Source organism: Coenobita brevimanus, chromosome 2 (assembly GCF_032717465.1).
Source record: "Coenobita brevimanus isolate Jiangsu-jjx chromosome 2, ASM3271746v2, whole genome shotgun sequence".
Taxonomy (NCBI): Eukaryota; Metazoa; Arthropoda; class Malacostraca; order Decapoda; family Coenobitidae; genus Coenobita; species Coenobita brevimanus.
This window is the reverse complement of record NC_136955.1, coordinates 35,860,448-35,884,262: the sequence shown is the minus strand read 5'-3', so window position 1 is coordinate 35,884,262 and position 23,815 is coordinate 35,860,448.

Here is a 23,815-nt window from a genome sequence, read left to right as displayed (position 1 = left end):
CACGCCCGTCGTAGAGGTGGAGGAATGCAAGCAGACAGTTCAGAGGAGCAGTGACCATTAAAGTAGTGATGGAAAAGAGATAAAGATGCAACAGTGCGGCGAAGAGACAGAGGTTGAAGGGAGTCAGTAAGAGGAGGAGAGTTAATGAGACGAAAAACCTTTGACTCCACCCTATTGAGAAGAGCTGTATGTGGGGAGCCTCCTCACACCTGAGAGTTGTACTCCACACAGGGGCGGATAAAACCCCTGTATAGAGTCAACAATTGTGCAGGGGTAAAGAAAGAGCAGAGTCGGCTTAGCACACCCAATCTCTTGGAAGCAGATTTTACAAGAGATGTAATATGATCTTTCCAAGATAAGTCCCGAGTAAATGAAACCCCAAGCATGTTCAAGGATGATGCAGGATTAAGCTGAATATTATTAAACATTAGTGGGTATACCCGTGGAAGATTTTGTCGGGTTGATAGGTGTAAGAACTGAGTCTTAGATGCATTAAAAACAACCATATTATTTTTACCCCAGTCAGAGATACGAGCCAAGTCAGACATTAGGTGTGCCATAGCCTCATCCCTTATTTGTTGAAGTAACTGTTGAGATGGGCGTTGCGGAAACCGAATGGAAAGGTGAAGGGTGGAGTCATCAGCGTATGAGTGGATAGGGTTAGATGTACAGCTTAGAAGATCATTGATGAATAAAAGGAAGAGAGTTGGTGATAGGACAGAGCCCTGAGGAACACCACTGTTGGTAGATCTAGGAGAAGAACGATGGCCGTCTACAACAGCGGCTATAGAACGACCAGAAAGGAAGCTAGCGATGAAGGCACAGATAGAAGGATAGAAACCGTAGGAGGGCAGTTTGGAAATTAAAGATTTATGCCAGACTCGATCGAAAGCCTTTGAGATGTCAAGTGCAATGACAAAGCTTTCGCCAAAGTCCCGAAAGGCGGATGACCAGGAGTCTGAAAGGTAGGTGAGAAGATCGCCAGTGGAGCGTCCCTGACGGAACCCATACTGACGATTGGAAAGAAGGTTGTGATAGGAAAGATGCCTTAACATTTTTCTATTGAGAATTGACTAGAAAACTTTTGAAATACAGGACGTTAAAGCAATTGGACGATAGTTGGAGGGTTGGGAGTGGTCACCCTTCTTTGGGACTGGCTGAATGAGAGCAAACTTCCAGCAAGAAGGAAAGGTACAAGTTGACAGACAAAGGCGAAAGAATTTGCCTAGGCAGGGTGTAAGCACAGAAACACAGTTCTTGAGAACAACAGGAGGGATCCCATCAGGCCCATATGCCTTGTTAGTACTGAGGCCAGTGATGGCAGAAAATACATCAACTGAAGAAATTTTAATGTCAGCCATGAGGAAGTCAGAGGGGGGAAGTGATGGAGGAACAGCACCGGAATCATCTAAGGTGGAATTGGAGGAGAAAGTCTGTGTGAAGAGATCTGCTTTATCAGTAGAAGAAATAGCTACAGAACCATCAGAGTAGAAAAGAGGAGGGAAGGATGATGAGGTAAAGTTGTTAGAAAGATTTTTGGCAAGGTGCCAGAAGGAGCGGGAAGAATTCGAGTTGGGGAGTTGAGAGCATTTAGTATGGATGAAATTATTATTAGTAGAGCGAAGAACAGACTTAGCACGATTCCGGGCAGAAACGTAAAGATGATGTGATTCAGGGGTGGGTTGGCTCCTTGTTGCGGACAGCATTAGAACAAGCGTGATTAAACCAAGGCTTTCTTGCATTAGTCAAAGGATATGTGAAAGGAATGTATGCTTCCATGCCCGAGAGAATAACCTCCGTAATGCGCAAGGCACACTCAGATGGCTCCCGGCCATGGAAGCAATAATCATTCCAGAGAAAATCAAAGAAGTACTGCCTGAGGGCCTCCCAGTCTGCGGCTCCAAAATGCCACAGACGACCTTTCCCCGGAGGGTCCACAGGCCGTACCGGAGTGATAGGACAGGTTAAGGTAATAAGGTTGTGATCGGAGGAGCCCAACAGAGAGAAAAGATTAACAGAGTAAGCAGAAGGATTAGTTGTGAGGAAGAGGTCAAGTATGTTGGAGCTCTCACCAAGGCGGTCAGGGATACGGGTAGGGTGCTGTACAAACTGCTCTAGGTCATTAAGGATAGAAAAGATGTAGGCTTGTTCACCAGGTGGATCCGTGAAAGGAGAGGAGAGCCAAAGATGGTGGTGAACATTGAAATCTCCTAGAATGGAGATTTCAGAGAAAGGAGAAATGGATAGAATGTGTTCCATCGTAGAAGTAAGATAGTTCTGATAGTTCTGATGTCCACGACTGCATATCTGCTCGCTTCACATTTCTCAGATTCGTCCTCCAGCTGCATCTCCTGCTCTGAGCCCGGCAAATTCCATCAATTGCCACGGTGCATCTCTGGCCCATATTCTCGTAAGTTCAGGGAGCTCCCTAACACCTTTTCTTATTTTTATGTAGCATAAGTCCATCTAATATAGCTATCATGTGCATAAAAAAGGCGTACTACAGAATAATAACATTTATCTAAAAGTAAGTCACTTTGGAAGCGGTGTTAGGGAGCTTCCTGAACCAACGAGAACATATGTCCCTGACACAGCACAACCTACTCCAATATCAATAGATATGGTAGTGGTGCATTTATAACTAGTAATATACATCATGCCACAATATAAGCAACATGTTTACTGTCAATCTATACAGAATATATAGAACTAATAATGCATACTTACCTCCCTAGTACAGCACAACGAACACCAGTTTAACCGCACATTATATCCGAATATACAGTATAAAACTGGTATTACATGCCCACCGTCCCTGCCACCGCATAATCACCACCCGTTGAACTAAGTTGTTTTTACTAAATTTGGTCCAGATTTTCATTTTGCAACTAAAATCATGTGGTTCAGTGGCAAAAAAGACAATACTACGGCTCTGCTTAATTTTCATAACTCTTCTTGTGACTTGGATCATATTCTAATGCTAATTATTTTTATTACAATTCCGCATTCATGATGAGAGGCGGCAATTTTAGGCTAATTTGGGAGGAAGCGGGAATAGTCATGATCACGATGGGAACCCAAAGTTTTCAGCTGTGCACTGGCATGCGCCTATAAGAAACATAATATTTAACAATTTTTAAGTTTATGATCCACTGAGTCCATGGCTTATGATCAACCTTTTTCCGTAGCATTAGCCCTTCCGTGCCCGTGTAAAAACTTCTCCAGCTTCCATCATTTCCGCATTACTCTCAAATGTTTTATCAGAATATTTCTTTAGGTCTAGGACACCGACAGAAAATTGACGTGGCACAAACCGAGTGAGGAGGAATTGAAAAACCAGTTTCACATACTGACCCGACTGCAACCTCTGAAGTATAGGTCGGAACATTTTGCTGTTGAAGCAACACACCACGATTTCTTCCCGAACTTCCATAGTTTAGTTTTATAATGCTTCTCAAATACTGTGTACCTTATTTTGAATTTATTATTAATGAAAGAGAGGAAGGAAAAACAAATTAAGTAAAACAATTCTATACCCAACATTACAGGTATTCTGAGTTCATAAAGGTCTTTGACAATGGGACTTGAATTGCTGTAGGTTGTATCTTAGGGGAGAGGGGGGGAGGAACTAAAGTGAGGAAGCTAGTTCCAAAAAGAAGCAATTCGGGGAATACACGAATTCTCATGGCAAAGGTTCTGCAATATGGCAGTGTCACTATCAAGTCATGAATACTACAAAAAGCCCGTGCAGCCCGTGGGAAGACATGGAGAGGTGGCACAATGGGTGCAACTTCGTATGAACATTATTTTGCCATAAGAGTATCTATAAAATAATGCAAGGGAGGCAACATTTTGTCTTACATACAAGGCACGTAGTTCATATGTAACTGTTGAGTTATTAAATATTCTTTTTACTTTATTCTGAATTTTGTCTAGTTGTTTTAGTGCAACCCCTCCACATCCACTCCACAAGAGTGAGTAGTATTCGAGCCGAGAGTGTGCATGACTTATGAATTATAGCTAACTCCTCGTCAATGAAGAAATTACGGATTCATTACAATAAACCTGCTTTCTTTGAGGTGCTTCTAAAGCGTTCAAATATGAGAGATCCAACTGAAGGTGCTTTTAAGCGAAACACCAAGAATCTGAATACTTTTAGAGACAGGAATTTGTCCTGAAGGTAATAAAGGAATCGGGCAATACCTATCTATTAATGAACTGTACTTATATATATATATATATATATATATATATATATATATATATATATATATATATATATATATATACCAAGGCTTCTTCCCCCAAACAAAGGGAGGTATCCGAGACTGGACGACACACTCCCAATTTACACATCTACACACACACATTTATTCGTGTCTTAGCCCCAAGGGGAGAAGAGACAGATCCTTACCACACCACACCGAACGAGGGTAAACTGCGCAGTGCAATCAGCGACATCCTTAGCAGGGCTGGACTGTATAGCTGGTTTATCCCTGCCACATCATAATGGATCCATCCCCTTACCCACACCTGACCTTATCAGACTTCTCTCTCTCTCTCTCTCTCTCTCTTTATATATATATATATATATATATATATATATATATATATATATATATATATATATATATATATATATATATAAAATTTTACTAAGAAATGAGGAACTCAATGGAATGAAAAGTGATAGACTGTAGCAAGGAAGTGTGGATAACAGAGAACGGTGCCACGCTCAGTGAAAAGCTTGAGAACTATCAACGGCTATTGCATGGTTTTCTCCATGTAGGTAGACTGACTGATGGATGGTATGAATAACAGATTAAGTAAATCAACATCGGATTTTTGGTGGCGAAAACCATAGCCTGGCTGCCACTTATTAAGTTGCTGAACTGAAAATGCTTACCAATGTGTTTATTAACAACATTCTAAAATACTTTTCCAAGAAAAGATCTAATAACTATTGGTCCGTACTCGGAGTGATCAGAACTTTCATTGGAACTAGGTGGGCGTTGGTTTCTTTTCTAGAATAGGGAAATGAAAAAGTACGTAATCACAGTCTGAATAATTGGGCTAGAACAGGAGCAAGTCGTTGGGAACACTTTTTTCAAAGCGATAGGAGCAATTCCATCTGGAACTGGAGCTTTGTTGGTTGGTAAATTATCTACGATTGATTTTAAGTATCTAGGCTGTATCTTTGGTGAAGCAATTTCGGGAAAATCAAGTTCTAGTACAGGAAAATTTGAGCTGACTTCCTCTGAAGTAGAATTTTATGCAAACCTATTAGCAGGAATGTTAGCTTTTCCACAACGGTCATTTACAATGTTTCGGTATGAAAACTCTAGTAGGGAAATGGATGATGATTTGTTAACACGCCGCGTCCCGGCATATTTTCCACCACTGCCCCCCCCCCCCAGCCAATCCCGGCAGATTTTGGAAAAAAAAAAATTTGACTCAAACATCCGCTTTTGGTGAGAAACAATGGAAAATCACCAAGAAAGTGGTCACCGGGGTCAATAAGTGGCCTACACAAGTATACCTTCCATACACCTGGTACCGTGTTCTATGGAGGTGCTCTGCGGCTGTCACGTTTTCTATGGTAGGGCTTCGTATGGGAAACCATTCATAATATTATGTAGATATTTATATTAAAAAAAAAAAAAAAAAATGTAGTACAAGAGTATATATATATATATATATATATATATATATATATATATATATATATATATATATTTTTTTTTTTTACAAAAGTAAAGGTGAAATAAGAATTGTTCCACTAGGCGAACCTAGCGAAATCGCCCCAACTGGTCAGTGATGATTCGCTAACATTGTTGTTTCAGCATACATTTCATTTTTTCAACTTGCATAATACTTTTCCAATAACATTATACCAGTTTCCACTTTATATAACTGTTATCACATATTTACAGCCCTTACAGTTATATTTAGCATAATGTTAACGTATATTAACATAGTGAACGCACTCTCTATGACTATTGTTTCAACATACTGTACATTTCATTTTCTCAACTAAATACTTTTCCACTAACATTATACCCGTTTCCACTTTTTATAGCTGTAATCACAATCATATTTACAGATCTTACGATTATATTTAGTGTAATGTTAGCACATATTTACATAGTGAGCGCACTAGCTGTGCCTGTTGTTTCATCTTACATTCTATTTTTCCACTTACATGATACTTTTCCACCAACATTACACCCGTTTCCACTTTATATAATTGTTATCGCATATTTACGGGCCTTACTATTATGGTGTCAGATTATCGCATATTTACACAGTGAGCGAACTTGCTATGACTACTGTTTCAACTTACATTTTATTTATCCACTTATACTATACTTTTCCACTTACACTATACCAGCTTCCACCTAATATTACTGTTATCACTTACTTACAGACCTTACTATTATAGTGAGTGTCAGATTATCGCATATTTACAGCACTTAGAGCATCATATCACAAGCACACACAGTATCAGTAACGCACTAACGTGTGGTATTCTCTGAAGCAAGGCTTAACGCACAAGCCAATGTTGCAGTCCACACTCGTACCTCGTGTCTTTTCTTTGAGTGGTTTCTCTCGCCCTGGAACTACTACAGATGTGACACCGCCACTGGGGTCTAGGGCGGTTCGGTTGAGGAAGTATGGTGCTTGGGAAGTGGCATGCTGTGAGGCATATGGGAATCTGTGCGGCAGTGGCGGTGGTAGGGCCTGTCCTGTGCATATTTTGCGCTGATTTCGCTGGACAGCTCCCTCACAAACCCCTCGAAGGTCTCTGAGGTTCCCGATCTCATGGTGTGGAAGTAGTGGCAGTTCAGGACCGTGATATCAAGTTGCCTATGATCTCCAGTCTTTCAAATGCAGTGTGTCCAGGCATCTCAAAATGATCGGATCTTGAATTTGGCTCTCTATTGTATTTTGTTTTTCTCTTGGAGGGAACTGTTACTGCGGGCTCATGGCCTTTGATTCCTTCTTCCTCGCATAAAAAAAAAAAAGAAAAAAAAAGTGAGAGACGAGCTTTTTGTACCACTTCATCTCGGTCCTGGCACACTCCACACTGGAAATCATGGAGTCGGACTGATCCACTTGTCTCATATTGATATTGTAGTCCAATACCGACTCAGGTTTCCAGACGTGGTGCCTCCTCTCACTGCGGTAATCAATGGAGTCTGTGCGGTGCATGAGGGGGCGGTTTACTGTCAATAGGAGGGAAACCTCATTCTTGTCAAGTTTCCTCCTAACCTTGACCATATGCCAACGGTTTCTCTTTACTGTACCACAGCTCTGGTGTCGTGCAAGTGTAGGTACAGTGCAAGAAGGAGGCTAGTGTACCAGTTGTCCAGGTACAACATGTGACCACGATGAAGGTATTCCTCTATCTTTGTCTTTACCACGGCCCCTGAGAGTCCAATAATTCGATCTTCTATTATGTCTGTCTGTGTGCTGGTGTACAAGACTATGTCTTGCACACAACCAGTCTTACAGTCACACATAACAAAGATCTTGAACCTAAAACTGTGTCTCTTGCTGGTATGTACTGGCAAAAAGAAATATTGCCTCTCCACAACACGAGACTCTCATCTGTGACAAGGTATCAATAAGGATAGAAGGATGAGTGGAACTTTTCCCTCAGGTGATCAAATACCAGTCTTATTCTCCTCATTCTATCCGTGTTATTAGCATTAGCAGGATCATCGGCATCGTAAAAGTGGAGGCGGCTCAGAATTTGCTGAATTTGATTCCGGCCCACTACTTTCCCAAAGAAAAGTGTGCTGGTTATAGGGTCCATAGACCAATATGCTGGAACTTGTCTTTTCTGTACGATACCCATCAAAAGAACCGGGGCTAGAAAGATAAACATCTCACTTATGGTAACAGGGTAATCATACTGGAGGGATTGCCTGATTCTCCTACCTTCACGCTCACTTTCGCGGCGCTGGCTGCTTGCAAAGGTGTTAGTCAGTTCCACAATCCGCTCCACAAACTCCTCCCCAAAGAACAGGTGGAAGAAATTCACCCTGGTGGAGCCAGCGTGGATTCCTGGAGCCATGCAGCCAGACCACCACTCCTCAGTGAAGGGGTGAAGGATGGGAATGAAAGTGCTCCCATCTTCCCAGTCCCACAACACACTACTGTCTCCAGCTTTGTCCCCATCGTCGCCTTTGTCGGGTTGGGGAGGAGAGGGAGGTGGGGAAGGTTGGGGAGGTGGAAAGTGGTGCCCTTCCCCACTCGCGCTCCTCTTCCCTCTCCCTTTTCTTTTCCCTTTTCCCTTTCCTTTCCTTCCTTTCCCCACATCACGGGGAGGAAGCGCGGGAATATTGCAGGACAAAAGACGTGCTAGGAAGTGGCTCCTCCTCGCCTCCCCGCTGCCTCACACCACGTGCTCGTGCTGCCTCACACCACGTGCTCGCGCTGCCTCCCTCACACCACGTGCTCGCGCTGCCTCCCTCACACCACGACTTTCACTTTCACTGCTCACTCCCGCCATACTACTTTCGCTTTCACCACTTACTACCACCACACCACTCCCGTCTTCCCCATACAATGCACTATGTCCATACCTGATTCTCCTCCTCGTAGCCCCTTCAGCTCCCCCTGGCGAAATCCTTTCTTTCCCAAGCCACGAGGTAGCACCACATCCCACGGCTCCATCCTTGCCCTCCCTTTCCTCTTGGGGCTGAAGAGAGGTGCATGCACGTGGTTGGGGTGCAGGCTGGCCTTCTCTAGCCTCACAATACGTCACGTAATGCCGCTTCCTTGCAGACGGTACTTCATCACTGCAACTTGTTTCGTCCTCGGGAAGCACGTAATCCTTGTCTGCCATGTCGTCATCAAGTGGGGAATCACTGTCACCTGTGAAGGCGTCCAGGGCGGCTTGAATTTCAGTGTCAGAGAGACCTCGGTGTGCCATGTCTGTTTAGGGTCACTGCTAACAGGTGAGTGATGGAGACAAGGGAGCACGTGGGTCACATGGGGTCGGGGAGTGTCCCTGTCTGGTGGCGGGTTATGGAAGGTGTCCCACGCCAACATACCAAAAATCACACGCGAGATTTGAAAAATTTCCAAATGACGAACCTTGCATTTGCAAAATGTATGAGTACGTCATCGGGTGTCAGCATGACAGAATGTGGTGACGTATCCATAAGTCGTCGGGACGTCTCGGGTTAAGGTCACTATTGAATGAATCGGGAGTTCATCAGAATATTCTACTGTCATTAGGATTATTTCATAGTTTTGATGCTTGGTTATGAAGAAAGTTTGGTTTAACAAAATTTATTACTACTTTTGCATGGTTCTGCAGTTTTAAAATGATTGAGGGATTTCATAGTTTTTAATTTTAAACAAGAGTTGTATGCTAAATACTACTGGGTTGTGGTTCTAGCATAATTGTTGTCGAATCAGTCTGGGGAGTCTGATCTTTCATTATATTGTTGACTGGGTGTGAAGAATGCAATACCAATTTGTATGAAGTCATTACTGTGGGACTGGTTGGAAGTGATGCCAGTGGAGAAGAAAGACTGCCATGGATTATCAGCAAGATAATTTCTTAATCCATCCCAGTTTGCCCTATAAAAGTGCCGTCTGGTCACCTTGACTAGTTCAGAACGGGGAGGTTTGGAGCAGCTGATGGATAGGTCTTTGATGAGATTGTGGGAGAGGATCCAAGGGGTGACAGGACCTCTATCATCTACTGATCTGGGTTATTTGTCAGGAATAGGTTCAAGAGATGGGCACTATGGTCAGGATTATGTAGTGTTTTGGTTGGCTGTTTTACCAACTGTGTGAGATTAAATGATCCTGCAAACATTGATGTGCCACTGAGTGGAGAAATGATGAAGTTTTGATGGTTAAGATGGTACCAGTCTCTGCTGTAAATTTTGATTGCATGATGAAAGTGGAAAACCCACAACTGATTCAAGGTAGCAATATGGCTAGTAAATCATTCTTAATTTGCCCGATATGAGCTCAGAAGTTCCTGACACACTTGGAGCTGCCCTCATATATACTCATCTGTCTCCTCTCTCAATATTCTGGGCGCCCATCTTAATGACACCTTTTTCCTGTCAACTTCCAATTCAAGAGTTTTTCTCCAATACATGTACCTACTCATGCTGTGAATCTGAGGTAACTGTTGGTTAAAACTTCTCCCGGAAGGAGTACTCAGGGTATTGTTTTTGGTCGAGTTTGTTTGTTTCTTTGTTTGTTAGCAACGTTACGGAAAAGTGGCTGAATGAAACTTAATGAAAGTTTCAGGATATATGGGCACTGGACCCAGAAGAAAGTGATTAAATCTTGGAGGTAATCGAGTGACCCTGCAAAGTCAAATCAAGGTCACGGATTTTCAGAGGGCTATAACTTGAAGACGGTTGAAGATTGAGATATTTACTATTAGAAACATACAGGAACTCGTAATATGGGCTTTCATTTGGCACCAAACCTTCGACCTGGAATGACCTTGAAAGGTCAAACTAGAAGTCTTGGATATTCAGGCGACTATAACTTCCTATTCTTTTCCAAGTTAGGTTAGGTTAACCTGCCACATCCCGTTAATGTATGGGTACGTAAGAACTTTATTTCACGTTGACACCTGTCGACATACCGGCACATATTGCAATTGCGAGAGCCATCATTTGCACATTTTTCAAGTTTCGAGGGTGATTTTTGGAAGGCATATGAGGGAGACCTTCCTCTACCCGCAGCCAGGCGGGGACACTCCCCGACCCCACGTGACCCCCTTGCATGATTGTCTCGGCAACTCACCTGTTAGCAGTGATCTGGCCAGTAAACTCTGGTTTCTCTGACAACAAAATTCAAGCCGCTCTTGATGCCTTCACAGGCGAGAGTGATTTCCCAATCGATGATGATGTGGAGGACAAAGATTACATGGCGCTGGAGGAAGAAACGAGCAGAAGTGATGAGTAGGTAACGACGCCAAGGAAGGTGTGGCATGTTGATGTGTTCAGTGGGTGAAACAATGCTTATATCGCCTATATTATTGTGTGAAAACCAATATCTTATTGTACTACATATAAATTCGTACCAAATGAATAAATATCTACCTATTCTAAATGGTTTGCAATAGTTACCACTACCATAGAAAACGTGACAGCAGCAGCGCATGCCCAGAGAAGACGGTAACAGGTGTTCAGAGGGACACCTGTATTAATGCACTTATAAGCTCAGGTGAGCACTTTTTTTTTTAATATTTTCCAATGTTTCCCATAAAAAGTGGAGGTTTTAGCCAAAAAATTAATAACTTTTTGAAAATCTGCCAGGATGCAGGGGGTTCATTGTTAAAAAATCTGCAGGGATGCTGCAGGAAAATTATCGTCTTTAACCCCATATTTTCCCTGTTCTTCATAGCCATCCCCACTAGTGGGGTGTGTGTTTCAAAACTGTTGAATAATGAGAAGTAATGCATTTTTGTTTTTTCATTATTTCTTTAAATGTTCGAGTTAATTTGCCGGGTTATTTCTCTTAATTTAATAGGTGCTATTCATTTATTTCCAGGGAAATAAAAGCAGTCATTGGAGTACAAGTATAGAATTAGCCACAATCTGCTCAGTAAGATCATCCCTGAAGTCTGTGAGGCCCTGTATCAGAAACTTCAGCCAGATCATCTGAAGATGCATGAGAAAGAAACAGAGTGGCAGCAGATTCAGGCTGAATTTTATCACATGTGGGAATTCCCCAACTGCATTGGAGCACTTCATGGGAAAAGAGTGTTAATCGGCAAGCCTGCAAAATCAGGTTCAACATACTATGACTACAAATCCCATTTCAGTGTCGTAATGTTGGCTCTTGTAGATGCAAACTATAAGTTTCTGTACGTCGATGTTGGTAGTGTGGGTCTTGCGAGTGATGCAGGTGTCTGGGATGAGTGCACCCTCAATATGGCAATCAAAGATAACTTGCTAAGGATCCCACCACCATATGTCCCCCCATATTCTGATTAGGTGTGCCCTAGTGTCATAGTTGGGGATGATGCCTTTCCCCTTAGGAAGTATATAATGAAACCCTTTCCGGGAAAGGACTTGGAGGTTGAAAAAAAGAGCATTTAATTACCGTTTGTCAAGGGCAAGAAGAACATCAGATAATGCGTTTGGGATCATAGCAGGTAAATTTAGAGTATTCAGGCAGCCATTTTAGACATCACCATTCAATGTTAATAATATTATTTTGGCTAAGCTGTTCTTCATAACTACCTCCGCAGCAAGACCCCAGAGGAGTATGCAGGAGCAGCCTAGCCGGGAAGGACAACATGGCAGTATAATGCCAGCAGTGGGGCAACTGCAAGAAAATGGAGCCATTCGGGGTCTTCGGCGCATTGCTCGCAGTCCTGACCAAGATGCCAAGGCAATGAGGGAGGCCCTCATAAAAGTATTTCAACAATGAAGGTTGTGTTTCCTGGCAGGACAGGAGTGGCATGCTACACTAGTTAATAAGGTAGCAATCCATTCATGATAGTATTCGATCCAGTTATCTCTATGCTTCAAAGAGTATTGTAACACTTCGTTTAGAGTTCTCAGCTACCCGGGTACTGGTCTTCCTCACCACGTTTTCTACATTGCTACGTGCTATTTTTTTATACAGTATGATGAATAATCAATATCTATGCATCGAACCAACATTCCTCACTTTGTAAGTTACATATAATGTAGTTATTTCAATGTATCTAAGGTACTAGACATTTTCTAACATTCTCTATATGGAAGCTTTTCATTTTGGTATCCAGTAGACTAATCCACGGTTACGACACATTATCAGCCGTTCATTCATGGAATTGTACGACGACTCTCAAGTAAACAAACGTGATGGGGTTGCCACATGCCACTAGAAGTGTTTCTCCCTAACATTTTTAAAAATCCTTTTCATGTCAGGTTAAAGGGATAGTGTGGCAGGTGAGGGAGAACCTTCCTCATTTCTATCGTCTTCTATTACACGTTGGTTAGATTTTAGTAAAATTGGCCTTTTTTCACCATGTTGCCTCGTCATGGGCCAACAGGCCTCCTGTTATCTGTCTTTCCTATGTACTCGTACTGTACTCCTCTGCACTATACAGTATATAGCAGAGGGACTAGGAGGTTGTGATCGTGTGTAATTCACCGGGTCGGTCAGGATCACTTGATGGTCGTGATCGTCAGCTTTTACCCTCCCGGAAGGGAGCTGAGAGCTCATATAGTCCGATCTAAGGGCAAGGCTGTGACCTTAACACACCCACACACCCGTCCCCTTGCTCAAGGGGGACAGTAACCATCCACTTCGTCAGTGAAACTTTTCGCAACCTGAGCGAGGCGCGAACTCTCGTCTACCAGATGGCAAGCGAGAACGTTACCACTGCACCAGCGAGCGGTGTGTGTGTGTGTGTGTGTGTGTGTGTGTGTGTGTGTGTGTGTGTGTGTGTGTGTGTGTGTGTCAATTACAACAACCATTTGACAACTCAAGTTTTGAATCATGATATATATATATATATATATATATATATATATATATATATATATATATATATATATATATATATATATATATATATATATATATATATATATATATATATATATATATATATATATATATATATGTGTGTGTGTGTGTGTGTGTGTGTGTGTGTGTGTGTGTGTGGATTGGAAAATGAAGGGAAACCAAGAGGGAAAAAATAAGAGAGGATACGGACAAGAAGGGGGCATGGACAGTACCGTGCTCGGATGTTTCGGCCACGGACGTTTGGGCCACAGACGTTTGAGCCAAGGGCCACCACCCTAAGACGTTTTGGCCACGGAAATTAGGGCATAGGTTAGGTTAGGTTAGGTTATATAAGGTTTACACCACTTCGCACTTCAAAACGTGCTAGGTTGGTGGCCCATGGCCGAAACGTCCTACATTCTGGACAGCACACAGAGCGAATACAAATGGAACAATATAAGAGAAGGAAGGGAGAGAATGAGAAGAAAGGAAAGACAAAGAGTGGTGGCGAATTTAGAAAGTGAATATGGAGGAATGGAGTAGGGAAGGGAAGGAAAAAGATCGGTGGAGAGGGAGGTTTGGGAGTTATTTTTGTGCAGATCTCTGGAATGTCAGCACTGCAGCTTCATCCCAACTGCTTCGGACCTGCAGTCACTGGGCTGCTCTTCTGGCTGTGCTGTGGTGTGGTGGTGGTGATTGTCACAATGGTTGAGCTGGTGTTGCACTTGTGACTGTTGTGGTTTTGTGCTGGTGTGGTGGTTCTGTAATTGTACTAGTGTGGTGTGATTGTGGTTGTATGTATTTTGCTGGAACTCTTGTCTGGTAGTTGCAATGTCTACTAATGGTGTGGTGTTGTGTTTATAATGGTTATGATGCTTGCACTACGTCGCTTTGATCCTTATGTACTTTGCTGCTGTGGTACCGTGGTGGTGTGGCTATGCTGGTGTACATTACTGATGTGGCTGTGGTACTGTTATTTTACTCTTTATGTGTACAAGTTTTTGTTTCTGCTTTTGTGCTGTAATAGTGAGAATGTGATTATGGTTTTAATAACATCCCTTAGTTGGCGAAGGTGTAGTTCTCTTGTTGGTGGTGTAGTTGTGGTAGTATGGTTGTGTTGTTAGTGATGTAGTTGTGGTAGTATGGTTGTGTTGTTGGTGGTGTAGTTGTGGTAGTATGGTTGTGTTGTTGGTGGTGTAGTTGTGGTAGTATAGTTGTGTCGTTGATGGTGTAGTTGTGGCAATATGGTTGTGTCGATGATGGAGTAGTTGTGGTAATATGGTTGTGTTGTTGGTGGTGTAGTTGTGGTAGTATGGTTGTGTCGTTGATGGTGTAGTTGTGGTAGTATAGTTGTGTTGTTGATGGTGTAGTTGTGGTAGTATGGTTGTGTTGTTGGTGGTGTAGTTGTGGTAGTATGGTTGTGTTGTTGGTGGTGTAGTTGTGGTAGTATAGTTGTGTCGTTGATGGTGTAGTTGTGGTAGTATGGTTGTGTCGTTGATGGTGTAGTTGTGGTAGTATAGTGGTGTCGCTGATGGTGTAGTTGTGGCAGTATGGTTGTGTCGTTGGTGGTGTAGTTGTGGTAGTATGGAAGTGTTTTTGGTGTAGTTGTGGTAGTATGGGAGTGTTTTTGGTGTAGTTGTGGTAGTATGGTTGGTGGTGTAGTTGTGGTAGTATGGGAGTGTTTTTGGTGTAGTTGTGGTAGTATGGTTGGTGGTGTAGTTGTGGTAATATGGTTGGTGATGTAGCTGTGGTAGTATAGTTGGTGGTGTAGTTGTGGTAGTATGTTTGGTGATGTAGTTGTGGTAGTATGGTTGGTGATGTAGTTGTGGTAGTATGGTTGGTGGTGTAGTTGTGGTAGTATGGTTGGTGATGTAGTTGTGGTAGTATGGTTGGTGATGTAGTTGTGGTAGTATGGTTGGTGATGTAGTTGTGGTAGTATGGTTGGTGATGTAGTTGTGGTAGTATGGTTGGTGATGTAGTTGTGGTAGTATGGTTGGTGATGTAGTTGTGGTAGTATGGTTGGTGATGTAGTTGTGGTAGTATGGTTGGTGATGTAGTTGTGGTAGTATGGTTGGTGGTGTAGTTGTGGAAGTATGGTTGGTGGTGTAGTTGTGGTAGTATGGTTGGTGATGTAGTTGTGGTAGTATGGTTGGTGGTGTAGTTGTGGTAGTATGGTTGGTGGTGTAGTTGTGGTAGTATGGTTGGTGATGTAGTTGTGGTAGTATGGTTGTGTTGTTGGTGATGTACTGTAGTTGTGGTAGTATGGTTGTTGATGTAGTTGTGGTAGTATGGTTGTTGATGTAGTTGTGGTAGTATGGTTGTTGATGTAGTTGTGGTAGTATGGTTGTGTTGTTGGTGTAGTTGTGGTAGTATGATTGTGTTGTTGGTGTAGTTGTGGTAGTATGATTGTGTTGTTGGTGTAGTTGTAGTAGTATGGTTGTGTTGTTGGTGTAGTTGTGGTAGTATGGTTGGTGGTGTAGTTGTGGTAGTATGGTTTTGTTGTTGGTGATGTAGTTGTTGTACTATAGTGGTGCTGTTCTTGGTGTAGTTGTAGTAGTATGGTTGTGTTGTTGGTGTAGTTGTAGTAGTATGGTTGTGTTGTTGGTGTAGTTGTAGTAGTATGGTTGTGTTGTTGGTGTAGTTGTGGTAGTATGGTTGTGTTGTTGGTGTAGTTTTGGTAGTATGGTTATGCTGATGACGTGTTCCCTCTTCTGAGATTCCACCACCCTTCCTGCTGTGCTCGTGTGCTTCACAAAGCCTCTACCTCGCCTCTCTTTACCTCCCCTCACTGTCTCTGCATGTTAGTATAAAGGAAAGTTAACATTTTTTTTTTAAGCTATTTCCTGCCTCAGCTCCGATACATATAAGCACAGAGAAGACAGAGATGAAAACTTACAACTGGAAGGTTCCCATGATTCCTTACTTATTCAAGTTTTCTTTGCTCAGCTCATCATTGTAAGACTAATTTATATTCTCATGTATTCTTCTTTGTAAATGGTAAGCTTTAGTGTAGTCTCCCTCGGTTTATAAAGTACTTCTTATCACTTGCGACACATCCAGCATGCTTAATACTAGTCGAGATGATGTTGATGAGCAGAAAGAGAGAAACGGTAGGATAAGGAAGAGAAGGAGGATGTGGACGATTTTTGGAACACTTACTCGTATGCATTCAGGCAAATAAAAGTGACTGGATGTTGGTTTCTTCTATTTTCAATTGGATAGAAAGCAGTTTTTGTCCAGTGCTTATAGCCCTTGGCTGGGATGTGATAACGGGCTATTATTTGGGTACAGTTTTAAGCAAATGCCTCAAAGTCTTCGTTAATGTTACAATATATGAGTCAGTTAAATTACAGCCCTTCCCCTGCACCCACAAAACTTGGCTAAAACACACACACACACACACACACACACACACACACACACACACACACACACACACACACACACACACACACACACACGCACGCACGCACGCACGCACGCGCGCGAAAGAGGCCATTGCACACCAAACATTCAGACCTACCAAACAATCCGGAAATATTTGAACGAGACAATGGAAGGAAATCTGGTCAGGGTTGGTGTGTGTGTGGAGTGATGGTGGTGGGTACTCGGTACTCACTAACATTCTCATTAACCAGTAGGACGACGTACGGTAAACAAGGTAATGTGTACCTCGGCAGTCACAAGGAGGCCACCCACCCCTTCACTTCTCTCAATTGCTTGACAGAGAGAGAGAGAGAGAGAGAGAGAGAGAGAGAGAGAGAGAGAGAGAGAGAGAGAGAGAGATCACGACAAAATGTTTATAAAAAATATTTTGCTTCTTACTGTAGTTAGTCTATTCTCGTCTTCCATTTTTGCATCATAAAAACTTTGTAGAGGAGAGATGATGCAGACAGGCAGGAAAGTAGGCATGAGGAGGGATGAGTTGAGGGAGGTGGAGAAGGATGTGAGTGAGAGAGAAGGGATGGAGAGAGGTAGGTCGAGAAAGGGATGAAATGAGGGAGGCAGAGGAGGAGATGGGATAAGGAAGGTAGGACAAAGAGTGAGGTGAGACATTAGGGAAGGGAAGAGGTGAGGGAAGCGATCTGTGTCAGGGAAGGAGGTTGTGCCTTTGTAACTCGTTTTTCAAGCACAAAGATGCACATTAGTATACACGGTATTGAGGGAAAAGGGATCGTAATGAAAGGATTCTGACTGAGTACGTGCTCGTAGAGAGGTCGATGCTGGGAATGGTTGCTGATACGAAGGGCGTGAGAGGACGATGTGGAGGTCTTTCAGATCATATGATTGTGGTATGCAAGATCAATCTGAGAGGAGTGAGGTGGACCAGGAGAGAGAGGAGCAGTCAGGGAGAATGACTGAAAGCCGAGAAGCTGAGGATCAGAGAAATGACAGATGAATACAGGACCAAAGTAAGGGAGGAGTTAGACTCAGTGAATTGGAATTAAATGGATCTGGACAGCCTGTGGAATAAATACAAGGGTTACCTAGTTAGAAATGCTAAATCGGTGTGTGGTGTGACAAGAGTAACAACAGAGAAGAAAGGTACGGCATGGTAGGATGAAGACGTTAAGAAAGCAGTGGAGGAAGAGAGGAAGAGGTGGCTAGAATGGTTACAGGGCATTTGTTCAAATGAAATAAGAACTGAATATACTGAGAGCAAGAAACACGTAAAGAGACTAGTGAAGAGGAAAAAGAAGGAGGTAAATGATAACCTAGAAAGAAAAATTGTTGCAAAGCTCTCTGAAAATAGGAAGTTATTCTGGAAAGAGGTGCGGAAATGTAGAAGTGACAGTGGAAAGAAATGTGAAGGTTTGAAGGATATAGGTGGTAGATTATTAACCCATGGGGATGAAGTAAGGACCAGATGGAAAGAATATTTTGAAAGCCTGATGAATGGGAATAGAAAGAGCAGAGCCGCTGTAAACATGATTGGTTTGGGGTGTGTGCAGAGAAGGAATGCAGTGCCAAGAAACGTGACATTCGCACAGTTGAAGCGGCTGAAAATTGGGAAAGCAGCTGGAAATGATGAGATGAATGCAGAGATGATTAAATGTAGTGGAGACAGAGTGGAATGAAGTGCTTGTTGGAGATATGTGGAAGAGATGGATGAGTGAAACTGTGCCAGCAGAGTGGAAAAAGGCTGTGATTGTACCCCTGTACAAAAACAAAGGTGAGCGAAGTGAGTGCAAGAAGTATCGTGGCATAATTTTACTGAGTATGGTAGGGATGGTCTATCTATCTATCTATCTATAGCCCGACGCCCTAATCCCGCAAAGGGTGGCCGCAGACAAAACGCCTCCAAGTCGCTCTGTCACCCACCATTTGACTACCCTCTCCCCAACTCACCCCCCCCTCCCTCATATACCTCTCAACTCCATCCCTCCACCTCATCCTCGGTCTACCTATCCCTCTCCCTCCCTCCACCTCACCTACATACACCCTCTTAGGGATGGTACATGGAAGAATTATTATAGAGAATGTAAGAGAGAGATCAGAAGTCCTAGTGAGTGATGAACAGGGTGGCTATAGGAGTGGCAAAGAATGTGTGGATCCAATAATTCCAGTAAGATAGACAGTGGAGAAGGCTTGTGAGAAGGTCAATACGGTGTTTATGGAATTCATGGATCCTGAAAATGCATAAAACAAAGTACACAAAGATTGTGGGAGGCTTTGTGCATGTACGTTGTAGATGGTAAGCTGCTAGGTGCTGTTAAGAGTTTTATGATGGTAGTGAAGCATGTGTAAGGGTTAATGGGCATCTAGGTGAATGGGTCACGATTGGTGTGGGCGTGCGACAAGGTTGTGTGATGTCCCCATGGTTGTTCAATATATACTCATGTATGGATGGGATGATGAGAGAAGTAAAAACACGAGTAATGGAGAGGGAGATGGGCGTTGGTAATGAATGGTGATGGATGGAGTATCTCAAATCTGTTTTATGCTGATGATGCAATACTACTTGCAAATACCGAACAAGAACTTGGTAGACTAGTGCAGAGTTTAGCTGATGTCTGCGAGGGTCGTGCCTTGAGAGTAAATGTAGACAAGAGTAATGTGATGGTTACTGAGAGAGAAGGTGACTCCCAGTGCGATGGTATAGTGAACGGAGAGACTGGAACTGGTGAGAGAGCTCAAATACCTAGGTACAGTGATAGAAAAGAGTAGAAAACTTGCAAAAGAAGTGGAAAGAAGAGTGACTAAAGGAAGGAAAGTAGCTGGTGCTATGAAGGCCTTGATAAGAAACGGAGGCTTGAGTGTTGCAGCTGCACGAGGCTTACATGGAGGAGTGTTAGTGCCAGCTTTGACATATGGATGTGAGAGTATGATATGGCATGAAAAAGTCAAGAGTGACAGCAGTGGAGATAGGACTGCTGAGGAATTTTTTTGGAGTACAGAGATTGGATAAGATACGAATCAATGTGATTCGTGAAAGATGTAGAGTGAGGAAGTCTGTGGACATCAGAATCGAAGAGAGTGTACTGATATGGTATGGTCATGTGGAGAGAATCGATAACAAAAGAATGGTGAAAAAGGTATATCTGAGCGAATTTGAAGGAGGAAGGGGGCGAGGTAGGCCAACGAGAAGGTGGAGGGGTATGGTGGATGAGTGTGTTGGGAAGAGAGGTTTGAAAGTAGGTGAGGCTAGGGAACTGACAAGAGATCGAGCTGGCTGGATGAATATTGTGGGAAGAAGCGCATGATCAGGGATTTGGCACCCCTTTTTAACATGACAGCGTCCGAACTGACTCTATTGGATACGTTTATGTGAAGTTACAGTACGTGGTGAATGTTTTTGGCGTATCAGATAGAGCCAGGATTCTGGGGACTTGAATAGTGGGCGAATGGAAATGTGGCCCATTGGATTGGGCAAATTTGGGCTGTCTGGACATTGCTACTCCTCACCCTGTCCTAGGGTGGGAAAGGAGGTCCGGATGGTGATGATCATGATAATGAGGTGAGGGAGGCAGATGATAAGATGAGGTGAGGGAGGAAGGATGTGGGATGAGTAAAGGGAGGCTGAGTGAAAGATGATGTTAGGGAGGTAGCGGGAGAAATGATTTGAGCATACAAGGAATGTTGTATATCATATAATTCCAATCCACCTCTGAAGTCGAGCTTACGTTTCTATTCATTCCTAATAAAATTAGTCTTCCTCTTCTTCCTACAATCCAGTGGCACATCTCGATCTATGCAGCACATCAGTTCGTGTATTATTCTCTTTCTCTCTCCTCCTATCAAAATACTTTCACTCATATTAGCTGCCTTCAGTATGCTGTCATTCCTAACCTCTTCATTACTGTTACCAGTGTCATTATTCTCATTACCACAACTGAATGTCATAGTTCATTTCGAAACTTAATAACATCGTCCTGTGGCTGCTGTAATAAGACCGGAATTCCATCATTGAAGCAAGGGAATAAATACTATATTTATCATGGTATTATATTGTTTTATTTATCTAGGGAAGGACATATGTCAGTGAAAGAGTTAATGCAGGCAATATCTACCACATCCAGCTAGAAAGTCTCTCGCAAACTGAACAAAAGAGTCCAAACGTACCACGAATACTTGATGCCTTCTTACCGGATGGATTCAGTGCAATTCATCCTTACATTAATTTTGAGAATAAAACACAGGCATTTCGTCCTTCCTCTTCAACGACACTCTCGATGCCTCACGACCATTGTTCATTCCTCCATAAACCCATTTCCACACTTATTCTTCGCTCACTTACATCTCATTTCCTGATCCAGGGACATGCATCCAGTTCACTTACGTCCTTTGTGCCCTGGTCTCACACTGTCATCATCATCATCGTCATCATCATCATCATCATCGTCATCATCATCATCATCATCATCATCATCATCATCATCATCTTTACTTTTATCACTTCTATCACCGTCATCATCATCCACCCTATCATCACATTTTGGTTCTCTGTTTCTCTCCTAAACTAGCTATTCCTTCCAAACCTATTCACCAGATACCTCAACACCTCGTCCACAATAACATCTTTTCTTTTCTCTTTCCTCTTCTCCAGTTCTCTTTATCCTTCACTAATATTTTTCCTGTTTTATTTGCTTTTCGTCCTTTTCACACCGTCCTATTTTCTTCAGTGTAGTTGTGCCCTACCGTATCCCATCTAAAGTTTTTATCCAGTTCACTCTTCCTTTCCCATTTCTTACCTTCCATCCTTCTCTCTCTTCTTCCACTACATTTTCATTCATCCTCTTTCATCCATATACTTTACCCCGCCATTTCTTCATATTTACCTTTTTTTTTTCTCTCACTGTTTTTCAGCTCTGCTATATATTTCCCCTCTCCTCTGATTAATACTGCATATATCTTTTTGCACCATTTTCTCCCTCCTCTTATTTTCTCTCTACTTTTTCACTTCCCTCTCCAGCTCTCCTCCCCACACCCTCTATTACCGTTGCTTCATAAAAACATGCTTGGGGTGAGGACAAGGAATGGGGGAAGGCAGTGGAAGGTAAATAGGTGCTGCAGTGTTGATCTCGCTCTCTAAATATGACAAGAAGGGCGACTAATGCTGAGGAATTGGGAGGCTGCGGGAGGTGCAATGAGGGGAAGGAACTGAAACATAGTTGATTAGGGCAGGATTTTGTGGAAAAGTAGAAAGTTATGAGAGAAAGACTTGGCAAGGTGGAAGGGATAAGAAAGGACTTAAATGAGTAAGTAAGAATGTAAGAAGGATATGAAAATTACAGTACTGACGCAAATATCAGAATATCTGAGTAACATAAACAGTATTACAGTACTTGGTCGTAGACAGTATGTAACAACTATTGTCCATCTCAGAGAAGGTACACACAGATAATAACAGTTTAATCTTTCAGGGAACACATACACACATTCTTATACCAAAACGTTTGGCATCCAAGAGGGTCCACAGTTCATTTGTACTCCCTAGAGCTCTGACAGTATGATGAATTCAAGATTATAATACTAAATTTGCATGCTGTTCTTGCATACAATAGGTAGACTTTGTTAGAAAGTAGAGGTAAAAACGTAAATTGGGAAAGGAAGATATGGAAGGCAGGAAACTAGGGACTTTGGTGAAGCATGAGGTAAGAGTGACTGATGAGGAGGAAGGACGGATGAGAGACGTGGCAACGAGAACCTCTGTGACAAGAGATTAAAGAACTCTGTCCCGCCACCAGCCGTGCACCTTTTATATAAATTAAAACAACTCGCTAACAATAATAAAACACCAATCGTGAATGAAGCAGAACTAACTTTTACTGAGTTTGGAAGGTGGGTATTAGTGCTGACGTTGTGACATGTGAAGGTATATGCAGGTAGTAGGACTAGTGCATGTTAGAGATCGTGATGTAAAGCCTCTGATCTTAGACACATTATAAATTTATGAATTTAAAAGTCCATGAATATACAGAGGAGAATAATAATTGATTTAACTTGCACCAGATTTCTGTTCGAGAGGTAAAAGGAAGTAAGAAATGAGGCCGGCGGCAGAGGATCGATAGACCCTTCCTGTAAACCGGTATTCAGGCCACAGGGAGAACTGGAGAGGTGCCAGGTATCACAGCCCGCGAGGCACTACAGTATCTTTTTTTTTTTTTTTTTTACTATAACCATCAGCTTAACGTTTTCACTCTGATGACATTTTTTTTTTTCACTTAGTTTTAGCCAGCTAGTTTCGATTTTGCTCTGGTAAGGGAAGGCCTTTCATAGAGTAGTAATGACTAAAGGCGATATCTCACCGCTTTAGTTTCTCCTATGCTGGATAAAATTGTCCTAACAACGGTAAGGCTATAATGAAAATTACGCCCTCTTGCAAGGGGTTAAGACCGTTGCAAGGACAGACATATTGTTAAATTTCCAAATAGAATTTCTCATGCTTGGTCGAGAATGTATACGTAGTTCATGGTAATATCATGAACTACATAACAAGTTGATATCAGTTACCATTTATATTTTCACTTTAATAATATGGCCCTTAAAGGCATTTTACCTTTCATAAAGACACGGAAGGTGTTAAGTCATGTGCAAGATAAAGATGTTATTTTTAAACCCGAGCTGATAAAGGGAGAACGGGTCTCATGTTTTACGAGACGTGTTTTTTTTTATTTTTTTTTTCCGACTGCCTGTCTGGTTGACTGTGTGCTAAGACAAGAACTGAAATAGATTTAATCCGATTTTAAATAAACTTGGTGAAGGAATTGACATTCAGACCTAAAACTGACCTAATAATAAAAAAAAAAAATGAAATAAAAGGGCAAGGTCAAAGAACTAGGTCAAATTTGTACCTAGCAACGTCAACTCAGTTTTTTTC